Source organism: Pseudopodoces humilis, chromosome 5, assembly GCF_049639895.1.
Source record: "Pseudopodoces humilis isolate 2021_Gansu_Grassland_sample_001 chromosome 5, ASM4963989v1, whole genome shotgun sequence".
NCBI lineage: Eukaryota > Metazoa > Chordata > Aves > Passeriformes > Paridae > Pseudopodoces > Pseudopodoces humilis.
Window position 1 is genome coordinate 43,244,441 of NC_142204.1, and position 16,773 is coordinate 43,261,213.

The following is a 16,773-nucleotide window of genomic DNA, read 5'->3' on the forward strand; positions in this document are numbered from 1 at the left end:
TAGATGCTCGATTGCTGTATGCATTCATCAGCATTCAACAACATCCTGTCTAGTTAAGTTATGCAAGGCTAACAGCATTTCTGGCACTCTCAAGTGTACCATGCTACACAGCTGTGCAAGACAGGAAAAAAAGGGCTTCATTCCGTGTTATATTCATACTTAATTAACAGTCAAATCATGAATTGGGCTGTGTTGTGGAGTACTCACTACATATGTTCTCTGCATACACCAAGGAAAATCAGCCAGAGAGGTCTTGCTGACTCCTCAGCAGAGAGAATGAGTGGGAAGGTGGAACTGTTGGGTTTGCCACACTTACACAAATCCAAGCTCATGTAATTGGAGTTTTCATTTTCTGACTTAGAAATCTGTTGAGTACACACCTGTGAATTCAGAAGGCTATGAAGCACTCTAAAGTTGTCTCTGCTCTCACCTTGCCTTCACACAAATTCTGTTTGTGTGTCTATATGTGTATATCTTTTGTACACTTACAGATTAGCTGGAAAGAAATATCAAATATATATTCCATGTCAAATGCTACCTTTCTGAGCAGTATTATCTGCCCACTTGAGTACTGTGTCCTTAACATACGGGATAACACTTCCTCATGAACGTTAAGTCTGGCTTTGTAATTTTTAAAGAAAACAGTGTCAATAATATTTTTCTCTATTTTAAGCAGACTAATACAAAAAAATGTTGCTTTATTACTGAAGAAACCTTTAACATGGACTAGAATTAATAGTAAAACACCACCATACCTCTCTTCCTGTTATCATTACTGAGAGTTATATGAAATTGTAACTACATCTTTACTTCAGTGTAAAAATACATATTGTCATTACAGCTGAGTGTAGAGACTTAGGAATTCCTGTAGTCCACTGAAAATATATAGATGACCTCAAGAAAAGTAATAGAACTATGGAACAATGGCATAAGTCACTGCCTTTTTATGTCACAAAAAGACAGAAGTAGAGGGGCTGTAAAATGTCAAGTTTTTGAGTTAAAATATATTGGTCACAATGATATGCAGCTGCTGCAAACTCTGGGAGTAAAGACAGTATTGCTCACTATTAGCACTGCTGGGGATGCTGGATGATGGAGTTTTTTATTCATTTTTAATGCTGACAATAATCTTGGTGAGGATTTTTATTATTTGACCATCCATGAATGTATAATGAATGATTTTTTGAAGACTGCAGATTATTCTTCATCTTCTTCAGTTCTAGTAGGAGAAGAATTTTAGTTTGAAAACCAAGCAGAGTCAGGATGGCAGTCTTAACACAGGTATTGCTAAAACTTCATTCCCTTTTAAGAGAGAAATTTGTGCATCCATGTATTCGCAGATGAGCAAGATGGCAGCTCCTTCATATAACAGCCTTTGGCATTCCCTGTTTTCTGTCTATTCATGGCTCTGCATTGATGTCATCGGGTATGGTGAATGGCTGGTGTTAAAAGTGGGGTAATCTGTGAGATATTGAATGCCCTCATTCTTTGGATTAGCTGGGACACAGGGTAGAGCAACTAAATATAGTATGGGAGTATATATATCACTGACTATAGAATAGGGCAGCACACCACATAGTGCCACTGTGTATAAATACTTCCTATCATTGCAGCTGCAGGTTTTCCCTCTGTTACATACTTGTCTGATGTATACTCATAGCCCAAAATATACTGGGCTACACACAGCTCCAGCATCAATGAGCTCATGTGAGAACCATGCCCACAGCCAGCCAGCATTTGCAACCTGCCCGCTAATGAGGGAGGCACTGCAGCCCCAGACATATACACAGCACCTATTCCACAAACATCTCCCCTGATTTCTGCTTCCCTTCTGGTTAGGCAGCCTTCATTCCCTAGAGCATCAGCTCTGCTGTGTCTTGATGATGCTTGAGGTATAATTTTCTTGTGTCAGGAGGCTGTTTTAATTAAACAATTACAGTTGTAGTAAATGAATGAGGGGAGTTAAAGAAAAGTAAAAGGTTATGTCTTCAAGGACAAAAATAAATCAACGAAAATATTAGAAATTTTAGTGGCCACAGATGTGTGTCATTAAATGTATGCGTCAAGAATGCCAGAAGTGATATAGGAAAAATACAAAAACAGAAGTAATTAATATTTCAGCTCTGGATTTAGTAAGGAGCAGAAAACGGAACATTCACGGGAGGGCAAAACCATCTCTAGTCCATAAATAATCAAAAACTCCATTCAATAACATCTATCTTAAAGAAGGGCAGCAGGCCTAGGTAAGTCAGAGTAGCTGGGTTTGTCGTTCATTTTCATTAAACCCTGCTGGTTCTCAATGGCTGACATAATAGTAAATGAAACTAATCAGCAATTACTCACTAAGAGGTCTAAGTGGTGCTATAGATGGAATATTTCCATTCATTTGACTTCAAATTTCAATGGAAGTTTTACTGAAATTGTGCTATTGCAACAAAATTCTGGCAGAGCCTCATCTGTTTTCCATTAATCTGCCTGGCAAAGTGCTGTGGGCTCCAGGGGAGCTTAAGGTTCTTGGCCCCCACCTCTCCTGGCAAAGGGCAAGTGCCAACCCACTCACACCCAGCAGGGACAGCCCCAGTTCTTTGGCTGAGGGTCCAGAGTAAGTTCAGGGCAGAGCTTCCTTCTGTGGAGCTCAGCCTTGGTGCTGTAATGGCGAGACTCTCAATATTTCCATGGCATACTGTGTTTTCTAGTACCACCCTGGGGAAAAAAAAAGGCATAGTTTTAGTTAATTTAATCTTAAAATCTTGTACTGAATCTGGGTGATAAAAACTGTTTTCTTAAGAGTATGAGATATATGAAGCTGAAAGAGGTCTCAGGTAGCCTCCTATCCCACCCCTGGATTAGATAGTGTTAAACTAGTGTTTGAAGCCAACAACATTGGCTCCAGCTGTTCATTTCTAACATTTAATTAAGTCAAAGAAAAAAACTGGATGTGCTAACTGGTTTACAACCTTTACAGAGTGTAAGGGATGTTGTTTCCAGCTATGCAGGACACATCACAGATACCTCAGTACCCTCTGGACAAAGAAGTGTTGGGGGCATTCACAGTGCTGCAGAGCTGCTGCCTTCATTGGCAGAGCACTAGCACTGACAGGAGTTATGTCCTGTGGAGCCTAATCCCCTTGCCCACCACTTGAACCAAGTTCCAAACCCAATGCATCACATAATGATAAATAATTGGAAATCAAGATGATGTCCTAATTTTGCTACATAAAATGGGAATACGACCTTATGCTGTTACTAACAGTGAAACAGAAGGTGTTTATTTCCCAGCAGAAGCAAAACTAAATATGAAAGGATGCTTCCTTGGCTGCAGCTCTCCAGGACACTTTGAAGTGGATGTTTCACAGTTCCACACACTCAAATGGAAAGTGTCCACAGCATTCATTCAGCTTTACATGTAGCACGCACCTCTTCTGGCTCATTTATTTTGAGGCTTGGGAAAGTTATCCTATCCTCAGTACCAGATTGCCTACACATAAATTATTACCTGTTTATTCCCAAAAGGAGGATCTGTACCTCCTCTCAGAGGGAAGCTTGCAGATAGCAGGAAGCAAAGACTGTGTGCCATCAGCATCACCCTCCTTTTCACTCTCTGATCTGTGTGGAACCTCTGTCTCTTCTACCTCAGACAATCCAGCTCTTCCCACCCTTTCTTTCCAAGATGGCTGAGTTTAGCTTTTTCACTAGCAGCTCAAGCAATTGAGCCAGTTTCCACACAGTCAGACTAACCCACCAAACTCCACATGTACGAGTTAATACAAGTGCTCATATTAGGATTGACATTTCTTCTTTGAATCCCCACCTTTGTCTAGGTCTATCCTAAGCAAAGTTAAATGGTTTGGCACAAAACATTCTTGAACTTCCCCAGGAAGAAGCAGCTGCTGAGGCAGGCACCTTTTCATATACCTCACCTTATTTACTGTTTCCTATGGGTCACTTGATGGTCTCCCCTTGGCTTGTAACACCTCCTCACCATTCAGAGGCACTTCAGCCTAATATATCACTAGTGGACAGAAATAGGTGCCCTACTTACGTTCTCAAAGCCCTGATTCAGGGGTTAGGAGCCACCTGTTTCCCTCCTTCAGCTACAGAGTGATATAACTTACATCTATCTAGAACTTGCAATGAACTGATATAAATCTTCTGATGGTGCCTGAGCAGTCTTTATTTACCCCTTTTGCTCTTAATAATTCTTTTGCACTCTAAAGTTCTTCTTATAAACTTTCTGCAAAATGGCAATTAGCCCTTTTTACAACCCAGCCTCAAAGAAAACAAATATATGAATTACCCCTGCTTTTACACTTGTAAGTGACTGGGCAGATATGAGCTGAACAGAAAATTATTTCTTCATTATTTTCTCCAGAAAATTGGATGCCAAACCCCAGGCTGTTTCAGGAAATATGGCTGTTCCTGGTATTGCCAATCAGGAGTCTGCAATACATTGAATACTCTTCCTAACCTCCCTATAGCAAGCTGGGCAAGTTTCGCACAATTTGTGGCTGAAACAGTTGACAATTAAAGCAGCTGTGCTCTTAGAAGCTATTGGGAAATCAAAGATAAGATTACTCAGAAGACAAGTTTCCCTGAAATTGTCTCCAATGCCCAAGACCTCGTAGTGCTATGTGAAGTACACTGAATTGCATTCAGACTAGCACAGTCCCAGCGGGCTGACTCGGGCAACCTCGTATGGGATGACTCATTTTCCTACATACAGTCATATACATGGCCAAAGACATGAACATGTATTTTGCTTAAATGGGAATATTCTATCTGGCTTCAGGTACAAAAGAAAGACAAGGACAAGTTCAGTATTTCAGTAAAATAAAAATGTATGTATATCACCATTATTCTCTGGATGGGACTGAAACCATTTCCCTCCCATAGACACTGTGCCACCAGCAGCAAAAGGGATCGACCCTTAACTTCAGAAATTGGGAGCATGCCGTTAACACCACCTCACTCTGAAGCACAGCCACCACCAGGAGTAGGTGAAGCCCCAGCAGGGGGAAGTCTGATATCCTTTAACTTAACTGGAGTCCAGCATCTTCCAGATTCAATGCCAAATCAGAAAAAGCTTTTTGCAATACTTAGTACAGCCTGATAGAATATTTTGATTTGTTTTCACTGAAAATACCATGAAGCAAGTCACTAGAATGATAATTAGAAACGTCTCCTACAGTCAAGCTGGACTACTTCCCTGACAAAGGAAGTTTCTTTTCAATTCCATGTTTGGTTTTTCTACTAACCATATGCCTCACCATCACTGAATAATATGAGCTAAGCCAGTGTATGGGTACTAGCAATAAACTGTAAATCCCAGGAGCAGAGGACCTGCAAGTCTTTCTGAGCATTGCCTTCTGGCACCATGGGGCCAGGCACAGCATTTTCTGTTTTTTAATCAGTAGCCAGTAATAAAGGCAACTCTTTTGCCCTGTTGGACTCAAAAAAATAACCCCACTTCAGAACAGAGATATAAAACCTCTCTCCTTCAGTTGGAATGCAGAAGGTGAGGAAGTAGGGAAATATTAACTTTTCTGCAACATCTAATTAAGTATCACCCCTGTGTTTCACTTTTCTCATTCCTGAACGCAGAAATGCTTTGTTCATGATAATTCTCATGCAAGGAGATAACCTGAAAAGCACCGATGTGCAAATGAATTCATCAGAATGATTGCTGCCGCTTTGGGGAGACTTGCAAGCTGTGACAGATAATAATAGACAAACACACATTGCTATAGCAACACTTACACAAATATATATTTGCAGAAAGGTCCAACCCCCAAGGGATTTATTAAAGTCTTCATGAAAGGTTTCAGCTTGCCAGTGAGAGAGCAGACACAATCCCATGAGATGGAGGCGGCCAACACACCATATATTGTAGGAATTACTGGTCACTTGGGACTGAAACAAGTGATGGGAAATAGTTTGTGAGAAATCCAACATCTGACTGAAACCCTCCAGAACTAAGGAAAACAAAAGTATTCATAAAAATACATCATCTTCCTATTACAATGCACATCAATTAGGATATATGGAGTTAAATGTTTGCCTTGAAGAGTTGGATAATCTCTGCTAAAGTACGCAGACTTGATGCAACCTATATCTATCAATGGCTGGCATGAAGTTGCTCCAATAAAAGAAGTAGAAAAGTTCACATGCACCCAAAGACAAGTGGCAACCAAAAGAGGAAGGAATATATTCTGCATATTCCTGAAATAATTTTCCTGCTTCTGTTTTAAGGATCCCCATGTGTTAATTTATAATGGAAAACAATTATGCACTAAGCATGTGGTTTATTCATAGAGTCTGTCACCTCTGTATAAAACATCAATTACAGCAAAATCCCCTGGCTTTCTTCTGGGGTGTCACTGTTTTCTGATTTTCATTGAAACCATGAACACAAGATGTGATATGCCAAGCATGTGACTTACTGAACCAAATGTGCAATATTTCTAACATGTGGGTTGAAATCACCTTGTATTTACATTTACCCTGCACACAGATACTTGAGTTGAATATGAAATTGCACTTTTGGATTTATTTTCCATTGATCTACCGATAATATTAACATACTTGTCCTTAGAAAGCATTCTGCTAAATTACATCCAAAATTCTTATAGATTTTAAGCTTGATGAGGTAAATCCCAGTCAGAAACAAAATGTGTAAAGCTGTGGTGGGAGTAGTAGTAGTAGTAGTAATAGATGAAATTTTGTCCCATCTTTAAGAAAACATTTAGCAGTTGCCCTCTGTCATATCTGTCTACGGTTACATCCTTACATTTGATAGGCAGAAAGAAGGAAGGCAGGGTGAAACCCAACAGCAAAAATATCAAGAGTCTAATCCTGAAATTTATGCAATAGAAGGAATTGTATTTTGCCTTTTCTTTTACAGTGTCTGTCATCACACTGATGAGTCTCAGCCTAAAACAATGCTATTTTTCAAACCAGCTTATGTGGGTGGCTATTCTAAACATTGTTGGACAAAGTCGCATATCATGGAGGTCACACAATTGGAGGAAGCTGTAGCCATGTGCCCAACACATTGTTGACACAAGGCAAGATGTCTTTGTTTACTAGACACTGATTAGATCTCTTTCTTTGTGTTAAATGCCCTTTCCTAATTGGCATTGCTCACTGGCATGTTTCCATGCTAGACCCAGCAACAGCCTTTAGTCAAAGGAATCAGAAACAGCCAGACACTTGCCCTGACTGGTGCCTGTGGGTAATTCTGATGACACTTTTGCCTGGAGAAAGCATGCAGCCACATATCTCTGACAAGAGTTTTCAGCATTAGCAAAAACTTATAAACTTCTAATAGTCAGACTTTTCAGAAGGGAGAGAAGTGAACCTAGTTACAGCAGACACAGCTGCTTGTTGGCCATTGGGATCACCTGCCCCAGTGCTGCACCCAGCAGTGGCCAGGCATCCTCTCCAGAGCTCGCCAGAGCAACCTGAACCCAGCAGGCAGATCATGTTCTGAAACCCTGGATGAGCACTCACACATCCCTTCCAGGGGCTCTGCCATGGGGCAGCATTTCCAGCGAAGGAAATGGCAGTAATATGGCAGAAGACAAGTGTTATTTCAAAGTGCTGAAGTCCTGTCTCCAGTGAACACATGCTCATCTGTCATCATATGTAGGATCACTGAAGGCAGTCATCTGATATCCTTTAACTTCCACATTATGAGTAAAATTGACGCTCAAACAAATCGACCGATACCTGTTCTCTGAGTTAATCTGTCTATTGTAACCAACAAAACTTCTTCTGCATCAAAACTTGCATTTGATATTCTGTATGAGGAAAGAAAATTTCTCTGACATTTCTGGCAATGTTAAATAGCTCTGCACTCAGTAACCCACAATTTGCTCAAGAAAAATGTGTATTTTATCTATATTGCTGTTTCTCTACTGCTCATGCCTGTGTAAAGAGCATAACAGTTTCTTGAGTTCCTGGAAAGAATGACATACTAATCCTCACAACTACCACTAACAAGCTGATGAGGATTTTCTGCCATACCCACTTGTGTCTCTTAAAACATCACCCTCAAAAGTATTGAATAAGAGCTGAGTATGGAGACAGATCATACACAGTCACTATTGCTCTATGCCACCATGCAGAGAGTAGTGGTGTGCTGTGTGTCCAACACTTTAACTCATGTTTTGAGGAAGCCATCATGAGCTGCTACATGCAGAATAATTTCACATGACTGTTGAGGTATTAGGAAGTCAGCAGAAGTGGGGAAGCAGAAATTAATTTGACTTTAAAATGACAAATTTTCCACAATAGATTCTAGATGGGGGAAAAAAAGGGTTTTCCCAGTTATAGCTGATGAAAATGCCAGGCCAGTCCCTAGGCTAAAGTACTTTTGAACTGGGAGAGAGAAGGTGCATCTGTCTTCCCTCTACAGGGGGAAGACATATTTTATGTCATTGATTTCAAGAAAAAGGAAAGAAGGAAGAACAACTTTAGATGGTATTTATAGGTAGGAAAAAAACATAATTGGGATGGTCCATAAATACAAAGTTTCAGTCATTAAAATTTTAGTTACTGCTGCCACAAGTAGTAAGAAAGGTAACAGAACTTGAAGCAATCATATTCAAGTGCACAAAAATTCTGTCTTTGCCTTTACTGGGAAAATGGCAGCACTGTGTTGGCCAGAAAAAGAAGTTTTGCAAATAACATTGAACTGGTAAGCAACCGAGGCTAAGTACATCACAGAACCTAAAATGTTGGGAGAAATTATACAAAACCATAGCAGGATCATCTCATTTGTTCCACAAGTAAAAGGATTCATTCCATCCCCTCTAAGACTTTCCATGAGGTGCATCTAGGATAAGTTTGAAGGGGATCCTGAGAGCATGCAGACGGGGCAGCAGAAGAAGGGATCCCTGAGTAGTTCAGCCCTTGATGAATACCCAGGGCACCAGGCCAGTGCTGCAGCTCATGGTGCTGGAGCTCACACTGATACCTGAAAAGGGGAAGCCATGTAAGGTACGGTCATGCTGAGGAGCAGAAAGGCTCTGCAACATGATCTGTTCTGTCTGCTCCCCCTCACCAGCCAGCAATTTAATCCCTCTGCAGATAACACCTCACAGGACAGAAAGAACAAAGCTGTCTCTACTCAGGCAGTGTGGCTCCATGCAATACCACATAGATCATGCAAATTTACTTTCAACCCAGACTAAGATGACTATGTCAATTCTGCCTCGAGCACATGCTCTCTGAATTGTCCCTGTCTATCCTGGTCTGCAGGAGAGTTAATTATCACAGGGGAAAATCAGCTGAGAAGTGTGTGAATAATTAAGGATGCCTGTCAGGATTTATAATATCCTAATATTTCTAGTATGGTTGAGGCACCCAAATCAGTTTTATTTTGTTTGGGCACAGCTCTGTTCCCACTGAGCCAGCTGGAAGCATCACTTCCACAGCCCCAAAGCACAGCACCAGGAGCTGGTACACTGGGCAGGCTCCATGCCTGACTCCCCTCCTGCTTCCTGCTCCAGAAGCAATGGCCATGATCCCACCTCAGCTAGTTTCCAGTACCCACAGGACAGCACACAATAATTGGGAAGCCCTCCCTGAACGATTTCACCTGGCAGCATCATGCAGAAGTTCAAGCTAGCTTTTTGTGGAGCTGCTTTGGGAAGCCATGACATCTGTATGACTCAGATATTTCATCCTCATTTTCCCCTGGATAATTAGAGCTGACAGACATAACAGCAGTAAGGAAACATGCAAAAGCTGAGGCTACAGACTATCATCCAGGAAAGGACTGATTATATCAGGAAAAAAAATAATTTGCATTTTTAGCTTCTATTGCAGGACTTTTGTTTGGTACAGTTTCTGTGTCCTTCACATGCATATTAAATGATGTAGAGCTCGATCCTGCAGCTTTTATGCATTCATTTATTTTGAGTTCCTGCTTATGCAAGAGGGTGTGTACCTGCAAGACTAAGGTCTAAGTGATCATTTCCATCTCCTTCTTTGTATTTTATTGATCTCTCTGTACTTTTGCCTTATTTCCCCTGGCAAAGCCTTTCAAAGCCAAAGGAAATGAAACAATACTTCCCTCTACTGGGAGACCCCAGAATAATGGAAATTAGTGTGAAGTGTTAAATTTTTCTGAGCTACTTTTGCTAGGTTGAGGGACAGGCCATAACAGCAGAGGGCAAAGAAGACAAAACAGGGGTAGAATTTTTTTTTTTTTTTTTTTTTTTTTTTTTGTTCTCTGGATTAAAGCTTTGGGGAGTTCTTATATAACTCACTCTTTTTCCTTCAAATTTTAGTCAATGCGCCAGGTTTATTTTAATTATCAATGCAACTCTGAAAATCCTTGTGCCAGTCAGGCAATATCCTAAGAGTTTTTAAATTTTGCTGTGCAGTTTTCTGGGTCTGTTGCATAGTTGTTAGATTTTCTCAGGCTGCAATTACATGGTCTATTCTAGGTGACAGTTTTGGAAAAAAAATCAATCACAGCAAATGAACATCTTTGAAACCCCCTTTGGGGGTATGATTCAATGGCTAGCTGGGGGAAGTCTCCAGGGGACATGGAAAATTTCACTTGTGGCTTATAGATCTTCTTGAGAAGGCTGTTCCACAGGGCTGGAAAGGGTGATTCCCACTGGAGTCATGGGAGCCCTGAGATTTCCAGCTTTTTTTTACAAATCAGGATCAAGTAAAGCAAGGTCAAGCACCAGCTGTCTCATTCCTGATTTCTAGGCATCATCTACTGGCAGCTGTCCATAAGGTTTTCTATAGATAGAGAGATTTCTACTGGTTGTGGAGGCCACAGGGAAATTTGATAATAGGGGAGATTTATACCAAGTAATTCCCAGATACCTCTGTTACTAGTTTTGTCTCTGTCAGGTTGCCTCCCAGCCTCTCTCAGGGTTCAGCACAATGCTTATGTTACCTTCCATACTTTATGATTGTTCTTAACTTACTTCTGTAATCAAATTAGGGCAATGAATGTAAGTTTGTTCAACAGGCTTAACGTCTACAAATCTATCTTCATATGAAATCCAAAGTGTCCTGAATTGCTCTTTAAGTGACGGAGTATCATTATCTAACACCTCTTTAACCAATGAGGTAACAGATGGGGCATTTCAGCCGCTAGTAAAAGTTACCATTTCTGGGCTGAAACACAGAACTATGCTACAGCAGAACTGCAGGCAGGAAAACAGCCACAAAAACAAATTTTTCAACTGAGAACAGGAAGAATTATAGGTAAGACATCTGTGGTCAGACCCTCAGACCATCTTTGGTTTGCATCCAGCTCTTATTGAAGCAAAGCTTTTACCAGTTCAATAGGTAGTTGCTTGAGGATGGAAGCTCTAATCCGGGATTTGCGTTTTGCCAGTCCTCTGGAATAAACACCTGCTGCTTTGGAAAAATCACAGTGGTGTCCCTCGGGGGCTACAAGAGGTCAGACTGCCCTTTCCTGCCTCCTAAGACTCACTCAAATCATGGGATTAGCATGCTGGCTAAAAAAACCACCGAAAGGCAAAAACACAACTTGATTCATGGGTTTGACATGCTCAGCTGAGGACTCTTCCCCCACTTTTTGTTGTTAGTCAGTTCCTCTCTTTCACATGGAACCTAGGATACTGTGTTTCTTTCCTGTGTCCAGGAACATACTTGCCCTAAATCTGAAAAGGAAGGAAAATGTACTGTTGCTAAAAATGACCATATGGTCACTGAAGGCAGGTCATGAGCTCTTTACGCCAGCAGCTAAGCAGTCATGCTCAGCTAGCTCCATTTGATGAAATCAGGTTGCATGTATGAGTAACTACTTATTCAGCCTCATATTGAATTCAAAATCTGGTCATTTAAAGTCAGAATCAGAAATCAGAACATCATAGCAGATCACAAGGCCTAAGTCACATTGTAGGAAAGGACTTTCTGTTCTTAATTATTCAGAGCAGTGGGACCTCAAGGCTTGGCATCTCACATTGAGGAGAAAACAGGGCCCTTTTTTTTGTAGGAAAACAGCACAGCAACCTCCCAGAAACAACATAACTGGAAAGAATAGAGCTGGGAGATTTCCTTTTAGGGCAAATCCCTCAACCATTCACTGATTTATTATTAACATTTGTACTGCTGCTGTGCTAAAAGGTCCCGGCTGGCTTGGGTTCCACTAGGCTAAGTACCATGCTGATGGCTTTATCTGCAACTTGAGGCTGCAGTTCAGCCTGTAGCCCAAAAACCAAGATCAATGATACTTCACACAGCTGAAGGGTGACCTGCTTGTCCTTTAAGCCAGAAAATTGTGGCAGAGGAGATGTTCCCAGGTGAAGGCTGTCCTTTCAGCTCGAGTGGTCACTACTGTCTTAACATTTTTCATTCTAAAACTGAGACCAAATTTGAGCAAAGTAAATGAAAGTTCCAGCCTCTTCAGACTTTCACATCTGATTTTTCAGACCTGTATGTCTTGCTGCTGAACACAGAGATCCATCATTCCTCATTGTATATAGGCATTTGCCAAATGGGGGGAAATTTCAACCGGGTTTATGAGATACACCTAAATGTGGCAGCTACTGCTTTTAAAAGGCCTGATAATACCTCACTGCATTTGTGGCGCTGGTCTCACATGGCTTTGCTCACTGTGGATAATAAAGTTGTAAATTCAACCATTGCAACATGTTTGACTCAATGATCTAAGAGATCTTTTCCAGTCTTAACGATTTTGTAATGTTTTTGGGTTTTTTGGTGACTCTTGCCCACATGTGGAACTTGTTCAGTCACGTTCCTCAGATGGCACATCCCCAGTGTGACTGGAAAAATATTGTGCATCCTCTTCATGGTACCACCTATGACTAACCTGCTTGGTTTGACCATTTTTTACCTCCCAAAAGGCATAATCTGAGGCAATAACACCCTTCAGCCTTGCACAAAACCATCTGAGCTGTTCCCCGCTGAACTTATATTTGGCTGGACAGATGGAGATAATTCTTTCAGGCTGGAGAACACTGGAAACCATGGCTTAAAGCAGCTGGGAACTGCTAAAGTAAGTTTCCTTAATTCCTGTTTTTTTACTTGAAAGTAAAGATGTAGAGTCCCAGGACTTGAGGTGAGGCTGCAGCACCTGGGGGCTGGTTAGCAGTGTGTGTTCGTGAAGCCAAGCTTCAGCCTTATGGGTGCTTGTCGTGGTTTTAAACCAATAACTAAGAAAATTACTTATTTCTTGCTGTGAGATATGGATTAGAACAAGAGCAAAACAGGCATAAAACTTAAAAGGGAAAAAAAAGAAAGTTTATTGACAAACTACAATAAGAACACCAGAATAAACTTCCAGAAAAACCTTTTCATCCCCTGTCTACCCACTATTCCCTTGTTCACATGACAAAAGAGACAAAACCTTTGGAACTTTGATGGTTAAACCAGTCCCAATTCTTGCTACAGTCTTTTCACCAGTCTTTATAGAGAAACAGAAGTTTCTTCCTGTTAATTTATGGAGTTTCTCACAAGAAAAACTATTTTTGTTATAGTTTTCCATTGCTCTAATGTTAGCTGCCCAGAGCTGCTGTTATTAGAGCCCACTCCTCCCATTTTTCACATCACTCTTAAGTGTGTATGGGCCATGAGTCTAGGGATGGGATTTTTAAGGATAAGTTATTCAAAGGCAAAAAAAGTCTTCTTCATCTGTTTCCGTGAGCTTCACCAGAAAACAGTTTTCTCATTGCCTCTCAAGGCTTCAAATCTTCCAGCACTTCACTGTGCCATAATTACTCTACTTTTTACTCAAAATTTACACTTTGAACACTCTATTCCTCCCTATATACTGTCATGAATTAAAGGAGTGTTTTCAAGACCTTATTGTCCATTTCCATAGTTTTAACAGAAAGATATTTCAGCTTAATTAAAGCATCTTCTTAATTCTCTACCTTTTCTTTTCTTTCCTGTCACTAGTAGTTTATAAAGTCTCTTTTCATGTTGATCACTCTCTTTTCTCTGTCTGGATAAAAAGATTAATCCGCAAGTCTCATCTGGGTAATGAAAGAGTTAAAATCTTGCCCAGGCTGTTGTAGGTAGTTCTGTGGCCTCGGCCGGTGCAGGAGCTGGAGCCGTCTGCGATGGAAAGTTCCTCATGGCTGCTCTGGAGAGTGCCGTCGCCGCACCCAGCCCGCTGCAGGCCCAGGGCCTCTCTCTTTCTTCACTCAGCAGTCTCCAGTGAATCCAGCCATAGCAAAAGACCTGCAGCCGAGCCAGAGATCGGCTCGGCCCGGCCCGGCCGGAGCCCGGAGAAAACCCCCTCCACAGGGCCCGCATCCCCCGGCCGGGAGACGCTGGGCCCAGCCCAGTCCCCGCCCGGCCGCATGGCCTGGGCAGGGAACGGGAGGCCTGAAGCTCTGCCACCCTTCCCAGCCAGGAAACAAAGAGAACCAAGAGAGCTCTGGTTTTACACTTTAAGGTAGGGTTCACAAGTTGATCCCACTTTTCAATGGCCTAAACTGCTGTCAATTCTCAGCAATGACCGATAATTGGTCAGGAGAAAAGACGCCAGGCAGATCCCAGCAACTTAAACTTTCTTAAAGGTAAAGTAACTCCATGACAGTGCTGCAGGGTACCATGGAACAGTCATGGGGAGGCTAATCCTAGATGGCTTTTCTGTAGTTCTGCCCCTGGGTATAGTATAGTAATATTGGGGAATAGCCAGTAAGATTGCTGTAAGTGCAGGATTTTGCAGATTTTTGCCCTCTATTACCACTTTTTTTCTGGTTTCTGGCTCCCAGACAATGAAAGATTGGCTGCTTCAGAATGGCTATTGTTGAACAGTCTTCAAACAGCATGTAGTTAACATTTTACATGTCCTTCCTGTGAATTATTAAACTTCACTGCACAAAGGAGCCTAAGAAGAGCTTTTGAAGATTAAGAAGTTAGAAGTTAGCCCACTTGGCCTCTGTTTGCCAAAACAGCCTTGGAAGGAATCCCTTGTCAAAGGGTCTCCATTTTCTGATGCAATAATATGGCACAACACTACGAAATCTCCTTTTTTATTTTCTTGCACAAGTACTAGATACCACATTCTGCCAAGGACCACAGGATGTGCCCTGATCATCCTTCACCCAAAGTCTGAAACCCAGAACCCCATTGTGGTTCTCTGAGAGCAAATCCAGTGGTCACACCAACAGCATCAGAGCTGTCCTACTTCCAAAGTCTTATTTCAAGGTGGTAGGCCATTCTGGAACACGTGTCCTAGGCAGACACATGACATCAAATATGAAGCAGGTTTTGCAGCAAGAAATTCTGAGGCATGTGCTAGCCAAGCGAAATATTCAGCATAGCTCACTAAAATAGCCACTCTCCATGTTTGATTGTTTTTTTTTTTTTCCAGCTGCCTTAAACAGAACATTCAACCCAAATAAATGTATATTGCCCTCAGCCTTTTTCATAGGGCCTGTTTTCTAAACCCTTTGAGTTTCTCTTTTGCCCACCTTTGGTCTCCACCTATTTTGTCTGCATTTGCTATTCCAGATACTGTTTATATGCTCCAGAATGACTTTAAAATAGCAGAATAAGTTTAATAGAGCAAGTCCAGAGGATGGGAGGATAAGTAAGCAGCTTACCTCAATGCTCACTGGTGCTGCTCAGTAAGCACAGCGGAAGGGCAGTGTGTCCCCATGCTCTCTGCTCTGGCTCTGCATGTGGCTGGCTGCTGTTTGCTTTGCACTCCACTACAGCCCCCAGTTCCCCATGGACTTGCTTTGTTGCAGCATAAATTCCTGCATCTTGTAATTCTACATCTGATTTCACTTCACTAGACACAGAACTTCTTCCCTGATGATCTTAGAGATCTTTTACAACCTTAACAACTCTATGATTCTGTAAATCAATCAGCTGAAGTTTAATAATGACATTTCCCCAATGGATTTAACTTGGAATTCTCCTGTTCTCCTCAGTAAACCCCACCCATCTTAGATTGATTATGCCTTGCATTTCTCCACTAGATCATGATAAAATTCATCAGTCCTGTTAAGGCAACTAATTTATCAAAATGTTTGCTGTTCTAGTGCATATACAGATTCCCTCACGGTTAAAACTATGTTGAAAGCAGAAATCTGAAGAAAAAAAACTAATGTGGATTATTTCAGACCCATCTTATTCTTTGTAGACTGGTCAAAGGAAAGAAAACAGGTATTCTTTTGACATGAGACATATTTCTTTCTAGGACAACAAAAAGTTTTCAGACATGGACAAAATATTTCATATCCGGTGATTTTAAACCTGGATAATCAGGCTACATAAATGTGGATGAATTAGGAACACAGCTTTTTTGCTGGGTCTATTACAGTTCATGAATCTTGCTCAGTGAGAAATTAAGTGGCATGCTTCTTCCTCTATTTCAGATGTGTTTCTAGATTTTTTTTTGTCATCTCTAAACTGTCACTCATGTTCTCCTTATTTAATCCAGATACATTTTAAGGCTAAGGATTGCTATGTACCCTCTCCTCATGTCAGCACAGGCTAGGGGGCTCCCTGAATTCTTGTGGTGATAAAAGACAAGCCCTGGGGTAAAGATTTCTGGTGCTGGAATCTCTACTACTGCCATAACTAAGCAGTTCCAACAGTGCCTGCCTCATGGCAAATAAGTAAATGGTGTCTTGATTTAAGTGTCCCACAATCCAACAACGGTACCAGGAGGAGAGCCCAGCCACCTTGTTGGCCAAGCATCTTCTCTTCAGCACCACCACCTCTGAAAATCTAGTTCTTTCCAATGTGCTTCTTTGGCTGTACCTTTACATTTGAAACTGAACACAATCTACC